Source organism: Electrophorus electricus, chromosome 8 (assembly GCF_041902795.1).
Source record: "Electrophorus electricus isolate QZ-2024a chromosome 8, ASM4190279v1, whole genome shotgun sequence".
In the NCBI taxonomy this organism is placed as follows: Eukaryota; Metazoa; Chordata; class Actinopteri; order Gymnotiformes; family Gymnotidae; genus Electrophorus; species Electrophorus electricus.
Window position 1 is genome coordinate 20,550,637 of NC_137504.1, and position 7,901 is coordinate 20,558,537.

Genomic DNA, 7,901 nt, shown 5'->3' on the forward strand with positions numbered 1-7,901 from the left:
GGGTTGGGGACCATCTCCCCTGATGGCTGTTTCACACATGCATCCTCCTGTCCAGCACATGATATTCCAAAACAAATTGCGTCCCTTTCATTACTGTGTCACAGGCTGTGGTCAGAGTTTTACCAAAGGTGTGAGAGACTCCATGCAAAAACGCAACATGCCATATCAAAGTGTATTGTGTTCGGACAAAAACTGGCCTTATTTTATGCTGTCAACCTTTGATTTTTTAAAAAGAATATTTGGGTAAGAATAACATGCCCAAAAACATCAGTATGGTTGACAGTGAATAAATCCTAGCGGCAAAGAATTAGCATTAAATGAGTTGCATAATGCTATCTGGTTGCTGACGGTTCTTGTTTATTAGAAACTAGCATCTTAATATAAGATCTCCCTTTAAGGTCAGGACAGGCACATATGTTTCAAAGCATCATTATTAAATGCTACCAACCACAAATGTTCCCTCCTGTTAGCGATCAGTGGCTGATGTGTTTGCACGCTGTTGGGGGGAAACGGCAGCGACAATGTGGCGTGCGTTTCTCCAGCTCGGCAAACCCCCGTCGAGCCCCATCTCACACTCAAAGCGCCGGCTTGGTTTTGGAGTCAGGCCCGGCTGACGAGGAGCCGCCTTTGTGTAAAGTGCAGGCGCGGAGCCTAAACAGATGACTCATCCGGAAGGCCAGACCGGGCGATGGATGTCCATTTCGAAGATCGGGGCCGAGTGAAAAGAGGGAGGGAGGACCCACTTAAGTACAACCCTGGCAATTCAATAACACGGGAGGCCTTGGTGCCTGCATGCAGGTGGGGGGTGGGATGCGACATCAACCAAACAAACATAACGACGAGAAAGGTCGAGGGAGTGCTGGATACAGCGGTCATTGTACGGAGGACTCTGAAGTGTCTCTCTCGGGCTTGGGCGCCAGTCTAACAGCAGTCCATAGAGTCGTAGTCAGGGCTAATTGCATTGCACGTTACACGCAGATGGCCTATTAAGTATTGGCCATTCACTTGTTACCTACCTCACTGGTCCCCTTTAGCCACCAAATGGCCTCTAAATTGGACAACGGAATTTTAAAGTGCATCTTGTCAATGAATCTATATAACCCTTCAAATGCCATTTCAAATGCATATGAGCTTGAATGTACAGTCCAGTTCTGCCAGGAACATATTTACAGCAAAGTCATTTGTTTGGTGCAAACAAATGGGCTAAAATGTTCTTTTCACTGCATTTGGTTCAGCCATCATATATTATAATAGAATAGCCCATCAAAGGCCACATTGCTTGTGATATGAAGCATAGACTAGAACAGGTCTGGATCTTATTCCACATTCACAGAGAGCAGACAGCATGCAAAAATTCAGTACTTGGTGAGTCACTGTATATCCTGTTCCCCAAAATGAGTTGCCATTGCAACAGAGCGAGTGTCGCAAGTGTTCTCAGCACCGTCTCCTCTAATGAAGGTTCTCTGTCATTAACTGGCATCCCACCTGATACATATACATTAATACACAGCCATTGTATTAGAAACAATGTGTAGGTCTGGTGGTGCAATCAGTCTTTCTGTTGCTCTAGCTGTAGAGCTACTGTGCTCTAGCTCCTCATCGTCTGACCACAAGACCTCTGCTGGCTGGACAAGCCCAGTAGTGACACTGATGCATGTCACAGCAGCACTGCCAAGAACCGGTTTAACACCCTCGGCCATGCCAGTACCATTTCAGTGCTAGCGCTGTAACACCCAAATAACATCTGGTCAGAAGTGGTCTTGTGGTCATAAACTGACCAGTGTTGAATAGGATAGAGGGTAGCTGTTGAAATTATACTCTGGTCTGTAATTGTGTACTTGTATAATGCAGCTATAATTGACCAAAGAGTGTGAGTCCAAGGTTTCTGATAAAGTGGCCTGTGAATGTAAGGGACATACACATAAGCTCTGCATCTTTGTTGGATTCATTATAGCGAATGTGCACTGTGCACAGTTTGATGCAGTTTAGAGGACTTCTATCACCATAAATTTTAAAGAAAATCTGGTGTTCCAACAGCATTTGTATTGGTCTAAAATTTTGAAAGAAAAAGTTTTGAAAGTTAAAGCCACCAGGTGATATTTTCAAGAAATATTTGGATGTTTTAATCAGCAATTTTTTTATTTAACCTTGTTTCCCTGATAAATAATCTAGGAAATTATAAGATTGTGATTCATTGTTGAGCTGGCAAATTCAGTAAAGAACTAGTCCGTGAGATCCAGTAATCTCATACATGGGTTCTTCTCAGTTTGATGAGATCCAAGATTACCTAACTAGCAGAATAATTTCATTTTCACCAATTACATGAATTCACCAATTATTTTACAATCATTTTAAGTCAACTTTACTAAGCAAATTCAGTAGTGCAGTATTTATTGACTTCATCAAGAAGCGCACTGTGGAAGTCACTGATGAACTAATAAATGTTCACTTCACTACTGGGTAACAATCCATTCCATCTAATAAAAAGACTGAAATGCTAGACAATCTGTAAGTTGTGTTGTTGGATGCTTTCAGTGACTGAAAGCATCACTATAGAATGTAGACCCCAAGATTCTACCACAACATTTTTTTTTATGTTCACTGTGCCATTCTTGGCTACATAGACAGCCTAACAACTGGATTTTAGTGCAGAATTCTGCCATATGGGACTGGTTGAAATACAGGAAAAGAGTCTGACATATCTTTGAAGGATCTTCTGCCAGCCTGCGAGAGACTCATTCGCATGGCTCCAAAAGCCTAAGGGGTCTGTGATGGAAGCAGAGGCATGATGGATGCAGGATGAACTGGACAGGAGGTCCTGCTGCCCCTCCCCCCACCCCATCACCTCTGCACTGAGCATCTGCACAGCATCTGTCATGCCCAAAAGGCAAACAGCATGGAGAGTTGTGTGTGTATATGAGAGAGAGATTGGTCCCTACAGTCATACAGGGGTCAAACTGTGTGGTAGGTCAGCCTTATTCCTGCCACAGTGGGTTTATTAGGTGAGAATTATAAACACAGGCTCACAGGTTCTGTGTGTGTGCGTGCGTGCGCGCACACACACACACACACACACACACACACGCACACACGCACACACAGGCTATATACATGCAAACACTACAGAAAATAATGATAATGTCTGATTCTAGTTGCAAACAAAAGTTTGAGGGTCTCGGAGAAAGATATGTTATACATTCTCACTGTTCCCATATTTCAACAGATGCTTTAAACAACATTTAAGCTTGTTTCTTGTTTCACAATATCCTATACAGTTCATTTAGTGCATATCTGAAATTAGAAAGAAAGAGTAAAGATGATTTATGTTAGTGTGTACACTGTATGTTATGAAATATTCCAGCGGTTGTCAGCAGAGAGAAGTTTGATGTTAGCCAAGTGGAATAAATTAGAGCCTTAAGCGAGCTCAGATCTAAGGCTAAACCACTGTCTTTGATCATGCCTGGTAATAGTAAAGGTTAGATCTGGAGCTGAACAAAGTGGCTGGTTTTTATTTACACGCTTTCGTCGCAACGACAGCGACATTTCGTCCGCAGCGACATTTGAAAAGATGGCGTTTTCACCGGGACATGTCCGTGTTCCAGAAGGTGTGTGCGTGCACAAATAGTTTTCGTTGTGCAGCTAGAAAGGATCACAAAAGCAAACAAGTTTCTCTTCCAGTGGATGTCGCGTCCGAGAGCGAGAACATCCATTAGTCCGAATTAAACCTCTGCTTCACACATAAGCCGAGGTAAATACACAGAGATACCCAGGCGACTTCAAAGACGGCTGTCCTGAGATCTGGCGCTTCATCAAACATCGTACCATTGAAATTTCGAACAAAATTCAAAGTGGATATATTCCTGTATTATAGTGACTTGTTTGGAGAAGGTACTACAAAACATTTTAAGATCTGACTAGACACGTTAATATATATAAAAAACCAGAATACAAAAACCTGTTAAATGCTTTGGAACGCTGACCAGCAAATCACACTACTGACCGCACGAGGTTGGTACTATTTTAAATATTTGAAAGAGTGGAAATATTATTTAGTATCATAAGTCAAAGATGTTTAGGTTTAGAAGCTGAGGTTGGGTAGACACAATGCAACACTGAACACGGTACATGTAAGATATTTTGTACAAGCTGAATTTGGTCATATATTTTAATTATGATTAAAACTTTAGTGTTAAACGCTATATTAACGTTATAGAGTTGTACTGTTTTCATGTTTACGAATAATTCGTTGGACTTGTCGCCCTGTGATGACTGAGAACTAATCCGCTGACTTGGTAATGATACTGAAATCACTCTTTAAATTACAACTGTCACCCGGTATTCCTGTTTCTTTCCACAAGGGTGAGTTGTTGCTCTATTCAACATGGAGTAAAGCGCTCACTTTCATAGTACATCTCTCTTTGTTGAAAACGTTTACTTATTCTACTGTAGAAAACAACAGCGCTAACAACAAAATATGACAAATACTTGAATTCAGTTTTCAGAAGAGATGTACACGTGATCTGTTGCAATAATTTGCTAGTAGTATCATCACTCACTCACACACACACACACACACACTTCTCTCTCTCTCTCTCTCTCTCTCTCTCTCTCTCTCTCTCTCTCTCTCTCTCTCTCTCTCTCTCTCACGTTCTCCACTCACCTCCTCACTTTAAGATAAAAACTCTTGCTAAGTTCAACTCTATATATTCATGTTGTAGACACGTCCAGCGACACACAGTACTTCTCTGCTAGCCCGTCCAAGTTAACTTCACTGTCACCTGTACATAAAGGTAGTCTAACCCACCCATATTGAAAAAAAGGAACCTATTATAATAAACCTGCAAACACACAACATGTATTTACGTTACATTTAGTTGATACTTTTATCCAAAGTGACTTACAATTATGACTGAGTACAACTTGAGCAATTGAGGGTTAAGAGCCTTGCTGAGGAGCCCAGCAATGGGCCCAACACAACATAGGTTCCTGTATATACATTATGTATATATCATAATAAACCCACAAACACACACAACATATATACAGGAACCTATCATAATAAACCCACACTGGTTTCTCTTCACAAACTCTCTCTCTCTCTCTCTCTCTCTCTCTCTCTCTCTCTCTCTCTCTCTCATATATATATACATACAGTTTTACTGTTAAGAAAAATATCAGTATGCTTTGCCCTCATAAATATGTAAAATAATGAATGGTCCATTTATAGTGATACTCTATGGTATGCTTGTTACACGTATTCTCACCTTTTTAATGAGTTAATTAAATAATTTGTGTACTTCTATCAAAGGTCCCCCTAAAGCATTTTGTACTATATTTCATATTGTTAAAAGCTAAACACATTTGTATTTAGGGTTTAATTACTGGATTGGAGATCAAGCAATAAGTATGAAGTGCTAATATTGAATTTTCTCAGAAGGATTTCAAATGTAAACATTTGCATGTGCACTATTGGACATGACTTGACACCAGCTACAATAATCATTAGACATTTTTAACACTGATTTTTCAGACCATGTCTCTGGTTCCAATTTAATCTCAAAGTAAAGGTTTCACCATTGATTTCCTGTGAAAACACCTAATATGATTCATATATGACAACAGGAGAGAGCAGGGGGAAATGCACCATCGTAAATGGAGAGCGCCACTAGTAATGGGTCAGTCAAAGCAACTGAACAGCAGAGCATTTGAGAAAGAAACGAACAAAAATTCCCAAAACAGTAAAACATTTAAAGGGATTTTCAGGACAGCCTGCATGACTTACTGCATCAGTGCATAAACTGAGACTGCATGACACACAGTCAGACAAGACACATGTTCTCACATTCACATATATGCACATAGAGAAAAAGCTTGTGCTCTCAGCTTTCCCTGCATAAGAAGCTAAGGAAAGAAAGAAAATAATCCGTAGGGCGGTGGCCTTGGACAGAAGAGACCCCTCGACCTCTCGAGTAGCTCCGTATAGAACCTGAACGTTTTACCCACACATTATTGCGGTCTTCAAAGCCAGCCAGCCTCTTCAACGTGCCTATAATTTCAGTCATCAGTCACCATTTTCTACCAACAGATGTTTCCCCAATGTCAGTATGCTGCTCAAAAGAAAAAAAAGAGAGAAGATGAAGAACTCCTCACTCCCTTAAACAGTTGCACATGGAAGTATGCGGCCTTTAGTGCACTTCTTACCGTGGAAATGGACAACGCAGTGATCTTAACAGCTCACTCCCAGAACATGGGAGCCACTTTCTCTGCCAAAATGGCAGTGCTTACTGTTAAGCTCCTGAGAGCTGAACTGTCCCATTGTGTGCATTTTGAATTCCTCCTAACTATTACCACCTGATAACTAAGAGAACTGAAAAATGTTTTTTTTTTTGTTTGTTTGTTTGTTTTTTAAGATAGGAAATAGTTGGTGAATAAGTGTGCTGCCATACTGTGAGGACAGCATTACTTCTGCATAATGTCTAAAAAGGGTGTCATAGAGGAGTGAGGCCAAATTCACTGGGAAACAGAGGAAAGATAACATGCCTGATTGAGTGCAGACGTCAGCGGATTGTGACCTGTAAGGGAATTTTTTACAAGGTTTTAGAAGGTGCCTTAGTTATAAATGTTTAAGCTCATTTTCCTTTTGTGTAAATTCACTGTTTTGTTGCACCATCGCTAGAATAAGTGTTATTTTCTCTTAGGAGAAAAACAGGAGACTTTGCTTTTCATAATAAGAATTCATCGAATGTTTTTCAACCAAGTTCTAAATTTGCTGAATTAAAGAGCCTCAATTGTACATGACATACATTCAGATATCTATCCAGTTAAATAGGTGGTATAACACAATGATATAGATCAATGATATCAAAATAAACATGTTAATGTATCCATCTGCCCATTATAAGCCTCTGTGTGTGTGTGTGTGTTTGTATGTGTGTACCTGTGTGTTCAGAAAAAAAAAGTGGACTAAACTGGGACATAATGGTTTAGTTTTACAGTTTTGTATATTTTGTAACTTCAACAAACGCTAAATAAAATTAATTATGTAAAATGTTCTGTAACCTGAAACAGGCTTTTAAAATCTGTTTAAGTTGATGTTTTCTTATAATATAAAATTGTAGAAAAAAACAAGATATTAAAAACAAAATGAACTAGCTAAACTTGACACAAATAAATCTAAATGTATTTAGATTAAATGTTTTATTATGTTATTTATTTATTTGTTTATTGATAATTAGGCTACTTCTGAAAGTACAAACACACTCACACACAGATAACTTGCGTTAGTATTGCTAAATAAGCTTACACATTTGCACTGAAATAGAAAAGTGACGATTCAAGCCAATGCAAATGACAGAGTGGTGAGAAAGGGGAAAACACGGGGTCTCTCGGATAATTGGAAATGACAAGTTTTAAACGATTTCGACAAGCGGGGTATTCTTAGCTTTTTCGGAGTAAAATCATCTTCTCAAATCGTCTCTATTTTTTACATTTTTTTTTTTTTTTTTTTACATTTCCTCTCTTTTCCAGATAATGACACATGAAGCGGGTCTGGGTGAAAGAAAATTGCCAAGGTCAAAGTCTAGAAGATTGTAGTTTTCTTTAGTGGTCGATGCGGTGGAGGAAAGTTATTGTAACAATTTCCCGAGACCGAATCGTTTTTCCCCTGGGCACTTTGACTAGGAAAAGCTCGAGCTTTGATTTTCAACATCAAAGTGACATATTTGCATAAATCAGGTAGCATACTGTTAGTGAACATCGAATGTACTCAACCAGATTCAAAGTAACAGTTTGACACCTCAGGAATTTACGTGACAATAAATTGTGAAATAAAAGGATTTTTGTCCACATATGCAAGCAGTCTTTAGGTTATTTTGATTGGTTTTAGCCAAGAACGTTTTAGC